The following is a 13025-nucleotide window of genomic DNA, read 5'->3' as shown; positions in this document are numbered from 1 at the left end:
CATAGACAAACGGGCCCCAAATCTTATCTAGTGGAACTAGACGATGGCAGAATCTGGAGGCGCCACATAGATCAATTAAGAAACAGATTGAGCGATAAGGCAGAATTAGGCGAGACAGCCCTGACTATGATTTAATTAACCCCACAGCTGACTGGAGCCGAGAACAAACAGAAAGCGTAAGCAAAGAACCAAACAGAGACTTATCTGAGTCAGGCGAGGTCCAGCGACACCCTCCGGTCCCTCTAGAGGACAGCAGGTCCGAGCCGGCGAATAATCCAGGGCCGGATGGCCGGGAGGAGGAGCTCAGAGGAACGAAAAGTCCCTCCGGCAAGCTCGACTCAACTCCAGAAAGTGAACTGCGCAGGTCCGGGAGAGTCAGGAGACGCCCCACGTACCTGCAGGACTACGTAGAGAAGTAATATGCAAATATTGGCAAAGTGCCTTCTGGGAGGGAAGGAGTGTAATGTATTACTGTAAGTTTTGGCGGGAGTTTTAGGCGGGAAATATCTCGTTTCTGATTGGATGCAGCCTCAGGCTGAAGTGTATATAAGGAGAGGTTTTTCTCCAGAGTTTTGCTGGGTCACACTATATTAAAGAGCTGTTGTCACTAACCTGGTCTCCTGCCTCGTCAATACCCAAACTTAACATACACCCTTCGTTAACTTTGGTTACTTTATTAGTTTGCTGTCAGCCAGATCTGATTCCTGGTGACTATATGAAATAGCAATAACATTTAGAGTTATATACCTTTATTTATTTATTTATTTATTTATTTATTTATTTATTTATTTATTTATTTATTTATTTATTTATTTATTTATTTATTTTTGTCACATAGTGTATATATAAGCATAAGCATGAAATAATTATACAATATATAAGCATATATGAGTATCAGTATGTACTAACTATATTAATTAGATATAACGAAGGAAAACAATAGGACAGGAACGGTAGGCACATTTGTGCTCTTATGCACGTCCCTTACAGACCTCTTAGGAATGGGGTGAGGTCAATGGTAGATAGTTTTTGGTTGAAGCTTTGGGCATTTTGGAAAGAGAACACAGAGTCAGGTAGTGTATTCCAAGCATTATCAACTCTGTTACTGAAGTCATATTTTTTGCAATCAAGATTGGAGCGGTTAACATTAAGCTTAAATCTATTGTGTGCTCGTATATTGTTGCAATTGAAGCTGAAATAGTCTTTGACAGGAAGGACATTGTAATAGATGATTATTTATTTATTTATTATTTTATTTATTTATTTGATTTTTATACCGCCCTTCTCCCGAAGGACTCAGGGCGGTGTACAGGCAAGATAAAACAATACAATATACAGATTAAAATACCATTTAAAAAACTTATTTAAATTAGCCTAAAATTAAAAAATTTCCATACTAAAAACCCCGTTTAAAAATTGATAAAAGATAAAATTCAATTTAAGACAGCCCCACAAATAAAAGATGCGTCTTCAGTTCATGACGGAATGTCCGAAGGTCAGGTATTTGGCGTAAACCCGGGGGAAGTTCGTTCCAGAGTGTGGGAGCCCCCACAGAGAAGGACCTCCCCCTGGGGGCCGCCAGCCGACATTGCTTGGCGGACGGCACCCTGAGAAGTCCCTCTCTGTGAGAGCGTACGGGTCGGTGGGAGGCATGTGGTAACAGCACATTCTATGAGTTAAACTCAGGTCATGTCGAAGGTGGCGTAGTTTTAAATTTTCTAAACCCAGGATTTCAAGTCTGGTGGCATAAGGTATTTTGTTGTATTCGGAGGAGTGGAGAACTCTTCTTGTAAAATATTTCTGGACACGTTCAATCGTATTGATGTCAGAAATGTGGTATGGGTTCCAGACAGGCGAGCTGTATTCAAGAATTGGTCTAGCAAATGTTTTATATGCTCTGGTTAGTAGTGTTTTTGGAGAAGAAGCTACCTGTTCACAATCCTTTACAACCCTCTCTAAGCAGTTGACAGAGTCAGCCTATGGCCCCCAAACAATCTGGGTCCTCATTTTACTGACCTCAGAAGGGTGGAAGATTGAGTCAACCTTGAGCCTGTCAGGATCGAACTGCTGACAGTGGGCAGAGTCAGCCTGCAATATACTGCATTCTAACTACTGTCCCACCATGGCTCTTGTGTGCTATCTCAACCGTCTCTCATTAGATTGGGACAAGGTTTGAACTGAAGATCCAGGAAGAGAAAGCACCAAAAGGCAAGACAGGAAACAATGGTTGGAAACTAACCAAGGAGAGAAGCAACCTAGAACTAAGGAAACATTTTCTGACAGTGAGGACAATTCATCAGTGGAACAGCTTGCCTCCAGAAGTTGTGGGTGCACCATCACTGGAGGCTTTCAAAAAGGGATTGGACAACCATTTGTCTGAAATAGTCTAGGGTCTTCTGCTCAAGCAGGGGACTGGAACAGAAGACCGCCAAGGTCCCTTCTGACTCTATCGTTCTATATTCTATGTTCTACATACAATCAGGGTGTCTCCCAAGGACAAAGTTCATTAGATTGGGACAACACATGCTATATCAGAAGGTTTGAACAGAAGAATGAGAGATCCAGGAAGACAAAGCACCACAAGGCAAGATAAGAAACAATGATTGGAAACCAACCATTGAAGCAACCTAGAACTAAGGAGAAATTTCCTGAGGACAATTAACCAGTGGAACAACTTGCCTCCAGAAGTTGTGGGTGCTCCATCACTGGAGGCTTTCAAAAAGAGATTGGACAACCATTTGTCTGAAACAATATAAGGTCTTCTGCTCAAGTAGGGGGCTGGACTAGAAGACCTCCAAGGTCCCTTCCAACTCTGTTATTCTATGTTCTATATACAGTCAGGGTCTCTATGTGGAACAGTGTGGATACATTTCTTGATGGTCCTTTTCTGCCATCAGTTTTCTATGTTTCTATTTAAGCAGTGGCAAAAATACATGTCTAGATTTATATGGCTGGGGGAAACAACAACTGATAAACATAAGATTCTCCCAGAAGCAAGAGAAAGAGGAGGATTGGGGTTACCTTTATTTTAAATTGTATTTTGCTAGCTCCTTCTTTTGTTTGGATGAAATCACAGCTTGTTAAGAAATGAGATACTTTTAGAACTGGAAGTTCATGGTCCGAGGTTTGGATGACATGGTTATGTATGGTGTAATAAACACACAGATTTTAAAAATCATTATATTTGGGAATAGATTGGGAATCTAAGTATGAATTTATTCTATGAATATGGAATAAATACAAACCCAGACTAGGCTCAAAAAAACCACCCTTTGATGGCCTCAGGTCAAGAAGTGTTTTATAGAAAAGAAACAATGAAGAAAGAACATTGTGAAAACCTGCTGGTTAGGAAACCGGGGAGCTTAAAATGAAATTAAGAGAACAATTGACTGCAGAAGGTTTTAATTTTCAGTGCTTCTCATATACATAATTAAGAGAAAGATCTAATCTAGATAAAAATATTTGGAATAGAATGTGATAAAATGGAATTTGAAAGTGGCTTGGGATTGCTAAAATATATAAACTTTTGTTGAGATTTGAATAACAGAATAACGGACAACCCCTGATAATAAGCCCAATTGGGCTTTTAAGGGCATGGCAATAAGACCAAAGGCTTATTTCAGGGTTTAAAAAAATATAAGACAGGTTCTTATTTGGGGGGAAACACGCTATCTATCTATCCATCCCAGACTTTTTACCCAGGTACCTTATTTATTAATTGACAATGTGAAGGTGAGAATAGAGTGATCACTTCTTTGAAGAAATTGCAAATAATAGAGAATAAGACTAGGTATGATTTGCTTATAAGTACAGTGGGCTGTACTATATCAATATATTTTGTTATGTAAAAGATGTTAAAGATTCAAAGTATGAAACCAGATTTTAAAAATGTTTTGATGCTCTTTTCATTTCAGAGTTAACTGATGTTTGGGGATATTTGTTTTAATCTTAGCCTTATCTCTTCAGTCCAAATTCCAGGTTCAAGGTTCTACATTGCTAGATTCTGTAAAAGTTGGTAATATGACTCTGTGCTTTATGTGGTCACAACAGAAGTAAATTAAGAGGTCTGGGAACTTTGGCTATCTTTTTTTTAAAGTATTAAGGTTTGTTTTGCAGGTGAAATACAATCCTGGTGCATGAAATATAGTACTTTTAGTGTAGTTTTGTAGTCCTACCTAAGATAACTATCCACTGGTTAAAGGAATCCACTAATGTGGGATAAAAATCATTTTTATGAGTTTATCTCTTATGTTAATGGACACTGCATGAGTTCTTTATTGAGAGTTCTTACAATAATCTCTACAGTGTAGTTATCCTGGTTTTTAACAGAATAACAGAGTTGGAAGGGACCTTGGAGGTCTTCTAGTCCAACCCCCTGCTTGAGCAGGAGACCCTATCCCATTTCAGACCAATGGCTGTCCAGTCTCTACTTAAAAACATCCAGTGTTGGAGCATTCACAACTTCCGGAGGCAAGGCGTTCCACTGATTTATTGTTAATTGAAACGGAGGAAGAACAAGTTAAAGAATTTATGCCCCAAGAATTTTGGTTAAAATATTCAAATGGATCAACGGGAGAGAATGTGATTAAAAGGTGTGAAACTCACTTTGTCTTACAATTTAAAAGAAAACTTTTTAAAACCAATGTAGTGTTGGTATAGGATGCCAGGGGAATTCTCCAAGACTGTGATGGTGAACCTTTGGCACGTGTGCCACAGGTGGCACGTGGATCCATATCTGTGGGCATGCCAGCGTTGCCCTAGCTCAGCTCCAGACGGCTGGCCAGCTGATTTTCAGGCCTTTCGGGCCCACTGGAAGATGGGAAATGGGCCATTTCCAGCCTCCGGAGGGCCTCTGGGTGGGTGAGGAAGGCCATTTTCGCCCTCCCCAGGCTCCAAGAAAGGCTCTGGAGCCTGGGAAGAGCGAAAAATGGGCCCATTGTGCCATCACGTGCCAAAAGCGGGGGGGAACAATGATGGGGTCGTGCACGCATGTGTGTGGGAGAGGGGCGCATTGAATTATGAGTGTGGGCATGCACGCACATGACCCCCCCCCCCGTGCTCCCCTGCTTTTGGCACGTGAAGGCAAAAAAAGTTGCCCATCACTGGTTTAAGTTATATAAAGGTACTTCTAATCACCGGTGGAAATATGAACAAACACAGACATTTTATCGTGGATGGTGGACCTGAGTCAAAGCCATGAGATCCTGGACAGATGCATGTAACACGAGGCAGAAAGTTTTGAAAATTAGCGTTCAGATGGAAACGGAACTTTTCTTATTAGGACTTATGGACCTTCAGCTAAAAAAAGGCTCCTGGTGATTAATTTTATATATGGTACCTGCAACAAAGTTATGATGTGCACACAGAGGGACAGCTATGGAAACACCAAACATGGAGGACTGGCTTACAAAGACAGCTGACTTTGCAGAAATGGCTAAATTGACTTGGAGGGATCTAAGCTACTTTTAAAATAATTTTTTTTAAAAAAACTGGCAACCTTTTACAGACTTTTTGCTGAAAATGGATAAAAAAATTGAACTGCTGATTTTGGGATTTATTGATTAAAAAGGTCTGGTTATGAGAAAAGGGGAATTAAATGTATGCAATCTGGGACGGCAGAGATGCTAATTGCTATGTTGGTAATATTGCAAAGATCGAAAGTCACTTTTTTAGCTATCCCTTTCCTTGCCTTTTTTGGGGGGTTGTTCTTTTAACTTTACTTTTTCATATCTTCCCCTTCTCCTCCTCCTCCTCCTCCTCCTCCTCCTCCTCCTCCTCCTCTTCCTCCTCCTTCTACTTTGCTTCTATAGTTTTTAAAAACCTTTTTGTAAAATCTTTTTAATAAAAAATATTCATAAAGAAAGAAACCGAGCTATAAACCATTACTGCTTTGTTGGTTCTTAAGTGGGGTTACCTTGGACCTCACTGATCAGCCCAGCAAAATTTTATGAGGTATGTATTGAATTGAAGGAATAAAAAAGTCTTGCAAGGTCATTTCTAAGCATTTCCAAACCTATAAAATTAAAAGCACGCATCAAGCTCTTTTCAATAGTCTCAGATCTGCACTTGAATTTTAGTCACCATGCTATAACAAAAGATGCTGAGACTCTGGAAAGAGTGCAGAGAAGAGCAACAAAAATGATTAGGGGACTGGAGGCTAAAACATATGAAGAACGGTTGCTGGAATTGCGTATGTCTAGTCTTGACGAAGAGAAGGTGACATGACAGTAATATTTGAGGGGCTGCCACAAAAAAGAGGGGGGTCAACCTATTCTTCAAAACACCTGAAGGCAGGACAAGAAGCAACAGATGGAAACCGATAAAGGACAGAAGCAACCTGGAATTAAGGAGGAACTTCCTACCAGTGAGGACAATCAACAAGTGGAACAGCTTGTCTTCAGAAGTTGTGGGTGCTCCCTCACTGGAGGTTTTTAAGAAGAGATTGGACAGCCATTTGTCTGAAATGATATCGGGTCTCCTGATTGAGCAGGGAGTTGGACTAGAAGACCTCCATGGTCCCTTCTTACTTTATTAGTGTCTGTCTGTCTGTCTGTCTGTCTCTCTCTCTCTCTCTTGTATTTTGTGTCACCTCCATGTTTCCTAAGCTATTTAGCTAACTCAGTTTATATTACTTGTGTCCAGAACAGAAATTACCTAATAAAAACCAAAAATGTTCCAAACAAGCCTGAGCTTCATCTTAATATAAAGATTCACGCGAACGTATTCACAGCATCAAAAGGCAGCATCTAACCAATAACCTGAGTTTATCAAGAGTGCGGCCTGCCTAACGTGTGTTTGTCTATGACTGATTATCAGTCAGCCCCGCCGTGTTTTCATTATTAATTGAAATATGCTTTCAAGCTGTTAAATCTCATGGTCCAACGATTACATTTGACCTACATATGGAGACAAGCGCAGAATAATACAATTTCCAAGTGTCCCTGCAGTCGTTTTAATTAGTCGATGTGTCACGCACTTTTGCTCCGGTGTAGAATTGTAATTCCTGCATTTTTCCACTCAACAATTGATATATAAGGTCCAGTGGGAGAAAGAAGGGGGGGAAAAGAAATAAAAATAAGACTTTGCCAATTAGGGAAAACTCAATTGCATTCAGGTGCTAAGTTCATCCATTGAATTAGGGCTCAAGGAAGTAACTGGTAGAATTTTTTTTTTAATTTTTTTTATTGGCCAAGTGTGATTGGACACACAAGGAATTTGTCTTGGTGCATATGCTCTCAGTGTACATAAAAGAAAAGATACGTTCATCAAGGTACAACATTTACAACACAATTGATGATCAATATATCAATATAAATCATAAGGATTGCCAGCAACAAGTTATAGTCATACAGTCATAAGTGGAAAGAGATTGGTGATGGGAACTATGAAACGATTAATAGTAGTGCAGATTCAGTAAATAGTCTGACAGTGTTGAGGGAATTATTTGTTTAGCAGAGTGATGGCCTTCGGGGAAAAACTGTTCTTGTGTCTAGTTGTTCTGGTGTGCAGTGCTCTATAGCGTCGTTTTGAGGGTAGGAGTTGAAACAGTTTATGTCCTGGATGCGAGGGATCTGCAATTATTTTCACGGCCCTCTTCTTGATTCGTGCAGTATACAGGTCCTCAATGGAAGGCAGGTTGGTAGCAATTATTTTTTCTGCAGTTCTAATTATCCTCTGAAGTCTGTGTTTTTCTTGTTGGGTTGCAGAACCGAACCAGACAGTTATAGAGGTGCAAATGACAGACTCAATAATTCCTTTGTAGAATTGGATCAGCAGCTCCTTGGGCAGTTTGAGCTTACTGAGTTGGCGCAGAAAGAACATTCTTTGTTGTCCTTTTTATATTGTATATAATATACAAATGGATGAGACTATTGCCTTACACAATGTAAGCTGCCCTGAGTCTTCGGAGAAGGGCGGGATATAAATTCAAATTAAAAAAAAAAGATCTGGTCTTCACCATAGCCTAAAATCTCATTGCATAGGAACTGGATCAATTCTTAGAACTCTTCTTTGCATCTTCAAAAACTCAGCGTTCAGCTGAGTTGCGGTAACTGGATTTTCAATCCTAGCAAGACTTTATGATTGTGGATGTTAGGGCCACCTGGATCTGGAGATGTTCCTTCATTAACTTTGGTTGGATGGGCTAGCGCTTTAAGAGATGACAAGTGTGGCCAGGAAGGCTTTGCACAGCTTCTTGTGGCGCACCAGTGTCATTCTTTCTTAAATTAGGGGAACTATCACAGTTCTATTTCCATAACGCATTGAACATGGGGCTGCTTTGGAGACCACCCAGAAGCTTCTACTGGTCCAGAATGCAGCAGCAAGCCAGTGATGGACATCTTGATATGTCTAGGTGACATCCCAGCCTAGTTACTTGAGATAGTCACCTACCTCTCATAGGGTTTTGCCCAGACAGCTCATTCTTTCAAGATTGGCATGCCTCAGCTTGCCTTGATCAAATAATGTCAACTATCAGGACCTACGAAGTGCATCTTCTCTGTTGTAGGACCTCAAATGAAGTTCCCACTGACATTGGGGTGGTTCCCACGTTGATAGCACCCCAAGAGAGCCTTAAAGTCTTAGGTCTTTCCCAGACTTTGGGCTAAGAAGCTTGCAGCCCCTTGATGGTTATTTGCTACATTGTGTTGACCAACCTTCCATCTGTTTACTACTGGATTTAGATTTAGATTAACATTTTTTGCTTCCTGTTGCCCAGAGTTGATTGGAGTCAGGCAGCACCTACGCTGAAATAATAAAACAAGAAATGGAATGGAATGGAATGGAATAGAATAGAATAGAATAGAATAGAATAGAATAGAATAGAATAGAATTCTTCATTGGCCAAGTATGATTGGACACACAAGGAATTTGTCTTGGTGCACATGCTCTCAGTGTACATAAAAGAAAAGATATGTTCATCAAGAATCATAAGATACAACACTTAATGATAGGAATAGAATAGAATAGAATAGAATAGAATAGAATAGAATAGAATAGAATAGAATAGAATAGAATAGAATAGAATAGAATAGAATAGAATAGGTTGACTCAGCCTTCCATCCTTTATAAGATAGGTAAAATGAGGACCCAGATTGTTGGGGGCAATAAAGTTGACTTTGTATATAATATACAAATGGATGAAGACTATTGCTTGACACAGTGTAAGCCGCCCTGAGTCTTCGGAGAAGGGCGGGATATAAATTCAAATTTAAAAAAAATAGAATTCTTTATTGGCCAAGTGTGATTGGACACACAAGGAATTTGTCTTGGTGCATACGCTCTCAGTGTACATAAAAGAAAAGATACCTTCATCAAGAATCATAAGGTACAACACTTAATGATAGTCACAGGCTACAAATAAGTAATCAGTAAACAATCAATATCAACATAAATCGTAAGGATACAAGCAACAAAGTTACAGTCATACAATCATAAGTGGAAGGAAATGGGTGATGGGAATAAACCAAGAAATGGAATTGAAAGATAAACATGCTACTTCAATCAAAATCAAAGTTTGCAAACCTAACATTTGCTAAACAAGTAACAAAGGGCTGGCAGCTGGCAGGCACACAGGTAAGCAGAGACATCCCCATCTGGCCTGACTTGTGTACTTGTCAAGAAACATCTGGATGGGCATCGCTGATGTTCTGGCCCCTGGCCACAGTCCAGCAAAGCTATTAGTTTATTGACAGCCAAGGGAGATGAGAAATGTGAAATTCGGGAGGAAGAACAAAAGATGGATCACTTCTTCGTTCCTCTTTCCTGGCTGACCTCATAATTCAGAAGGGATGACAGCCTCCAGTGGGATCATCCCCAATTATTTTGCACATACAGGTGGAAAAATAAAGTGTGTTCATTTAGTGACCGTTCAAAGTTACAACAGCCCTGAGAAAAGTGACTTACGATCATTTTTCACTTTTACGACCCTGCATCCTCAGGGTCACGTGATCAAAACTCAGATGCTTGGTAACTGGTTCATACTTATGACGGTCACAGTGTCCCGGGGTCACGTGATCCCCTTTTGCGACCTTCCAACAAGCAAAAGTCAATGGGGAAGCCAGATTCACTTAACAACCAGGTTACTAACTTAACACCTGCAGTGATTCCCTTAACAACTGCAGCAGGAAAGGTCCTAAAACAGGGCTAAATTCACTTAGCAACTGACTCGTATTTATGACAGTTGCAATGTTCCGGGATCACGTGATCAAAATTTGAACGCATGGCAACTGATTCATACTTATGACAGTCGCAGTGTCGCGGGGAAGCCAGATCTGCTTAATAACCATGTTACTCCTGCAGTGATTCACTTAACAACTGTGGCAAGAAAGGTCATAAAATGGAGCAAAATTCAGTTAACAACTGTCTTGCTTAGCTACGGAGATTTAGGGCTCCATTGTAGCTATAAGTCTAGGACTGCTTGTAGTTTGAAAATTAATTTCGCTTCGAAAGTCCTGAATGCGTGACAAGCAAATCTTTAAAGGTCTCAGAGGGCTGATTTCTTAACCAAGTGAGAAACCTTGATTAAAACCAACACATTCCTCCTTTAAGATAACGGCCATTCTTGTATACACACAAAGGACATTTTCCCCTTGAGTTGATCGCTCAAAGAAAGAAGCAATTATCTTCCCGAACAACTACAAGAAGAACAAAGAAACCAATGATTTCCCCCCCGCCCTCTATTACTTCTACCCTGCTGAAATAAGCCGCAATTAAGCCTGCATTTCTCCGAAGCCGCCCAGCCTTCCATTCCGTGTTTGCGTCACATGAAGGTGGACAACTGTTGCCGATTGCCAGCCGTGGCACCTGTTTGGTTGCCATGGCATTTATATCAAGGAAATCTCAATAAAAATCCAGCAAGGGGTCCGATTTCGCCTGGGGGGGGGATCAACAGCCCAGCGTGGCCCCCAACTCAGATTCAGGAACTCAGATCCTATTCGAAGCAATGGCCCTTCGTTTTCCAAGCAAGCCATAAGGGCATTTAATTTTGAGAAAGCAGATGAAACAGTTCAGCCTTTGAAAGAATAACCAGGTACTTAAATAAACGTATTACTTAGAACAGGGATGGCGAACCTATGGCATCTCTCTCTGGGCACGCCAGCTGTCACCCGTTGTCCTTCAGGGTTCTTCAGGGTTCTGGTGCATACATGCACAGCAGCCAGCTGATCTTGGCTTGTGCATGCGCACCGGAAGCTGGAAGACCAGGGTCCCGGTGCGCGAATGCACGCTGGGGAAACGACTCTTCCAGTTTCTGGCACTTCCGCGCTTACACTCTGGGGAGCTGCTTTTCTGGTTTGGGGCGCCGCCCTGCACTCCCCCACCTCCCGTTTGTGTGCGCGCTCCCATTTCGGCACTCGGTGCCAAAAAGGTTCACCAACACAGACCGGTGGTGGATTTCAAAAATTGTTACTACCGGTTCTGTGGGTGTGGCTTAGTGGGCGTGGCACAGGAAGGTTACTGCAAAATCCCCATTCCTTTCCCACTCCAGGGGAAGGATACTGCAAAATCCCCATTCCCTCCCCACTCCAGGGGAAGGATACTGCAAAATCCCCATTCCCTCCTCACTCCAGGGGAAGGATACTGCAAAATCCCCATTCCCTCCCCACTCCAGGAGAATGTTACTGTAAAATCCCCATTCCCTGGGGATTTGGGAGGCAGAGAATAGATGGGGGTGGAGCCAGTCAGAATTATTACTACCAGTTCTCCGAACTACTCAAAATTTCCGCTACCGGTTCTCCAGAAACTGACTGAAACCACCTCTGAGATTGACCTAGAAGAACAAGGGTTTGCACAAGTCCTTGAGGCTTATAAAACCAACGAATTCTCAAATTAGAGTAAACACTTAAAAAGCACACACACACAAATATTTGCAAGAAGTATGCGAAGTACAAGGAAATTATTTAAAATACAGGTACTCCTCAACCTGACAACTGTTTGCTTAATGACAGTTTGAAGTTACAACAGCACTGGAAAAACGTGACTTATGACCGTGTTTTCTTGGTACAGTCGTTAAGCAAGTCACTTGGTTGTTAAGTGAACCTGGCTTCCCCATGTTGGTCGGAAGGTCACAAAAGGGAATCGACATTGCAACAGTCGTAAATATGAATCAGCCGCCAAGCGTCTGAATTTTGATCACGTAACCCTGGGGATGCTGTGATGGTCATAAGTGTGAAAAAAAAATCATAAGTCTATTTTTTTTCGGTGCTGTTGTAACTTTGGATGGTCACTAAACAAACTGTTATAACCAGGGGTGGGCTTCAAAAATTTTAGCAAGGGGTTCTCTGTCTGGTTGCTGGGTGGGCATGACCATGGCGGGTGTGGCCTAGTTGACCTCCTGCACCATGGGGGGAGGAGCATTTTTGCTCTCCCCGGGCTCCAGAGGCTTCTCTCAAGCCTCTGAGAGGGCAAAAACTGACTCCCCAGGCTCTGGAGGCTCTCTGAAGGCCAGAACTTCCCAAACTTCTGGTAGGCCCATTTTTCGCCCTCCCCGAGCCTGATGTGCACCCTGCACTTACCTGCATCCCAATCAGGCCACGTGGGGACTCCTGGGAGGGGCAGGGTGGGGTGAGCGGGGCCAGCCAGGAGTGGGATTTGGGGGGTTCTTCGAACTGCACAGAATCTTAGCTAGAGGTTCTCCCGAACCCCTGCAAACCCTCCAGCAGCCCCACTCTTGGTTGTAACTCCAGGACTACCCGCCAGTTTGCCCTCCCTGATCTCACACAAACTCTACGTTCAGCAAGGATGAGCCCGACAGTCAGATTAATATCCCAAATAAGGGGTTAAATGAATGTCTTTTGACCAAAGGACAAACTGATCAAACTTAATGCGTCTAGGCAGGGCTGATGACATGAAACCCAAGGAATCGGTGTCATCAAATTCTTCTTATCTCCGTAATTAGGTTCCCCCCCCCATTCTTTTCAATTAAGACTCTTCATCTCATCTCCCACGTATCTTTTCAGATTATCACAGCGGGTTGGACCGGGAGAACCGGCCTTGTCAGGTAATTTACGCAGAATTATGTTTCTGAT

This window comes from Ahaetulla prasina, chromosome 7, assembly GCF_028640845.1.
Source record: "Ahaetulla prasina isolate Xishuangbanna chromosome 7, ASM2864084v1, whole genome shotgun sequence".
Lineage (NCBI taxonomy): Eukaryota > Metazoa > Chordata > Lepidosauria > Squamata > Colubridae > Ahaetulla > Ahaetulla prasina.
Note: the sequence above shows the minus strand (reverse complement) of the source record.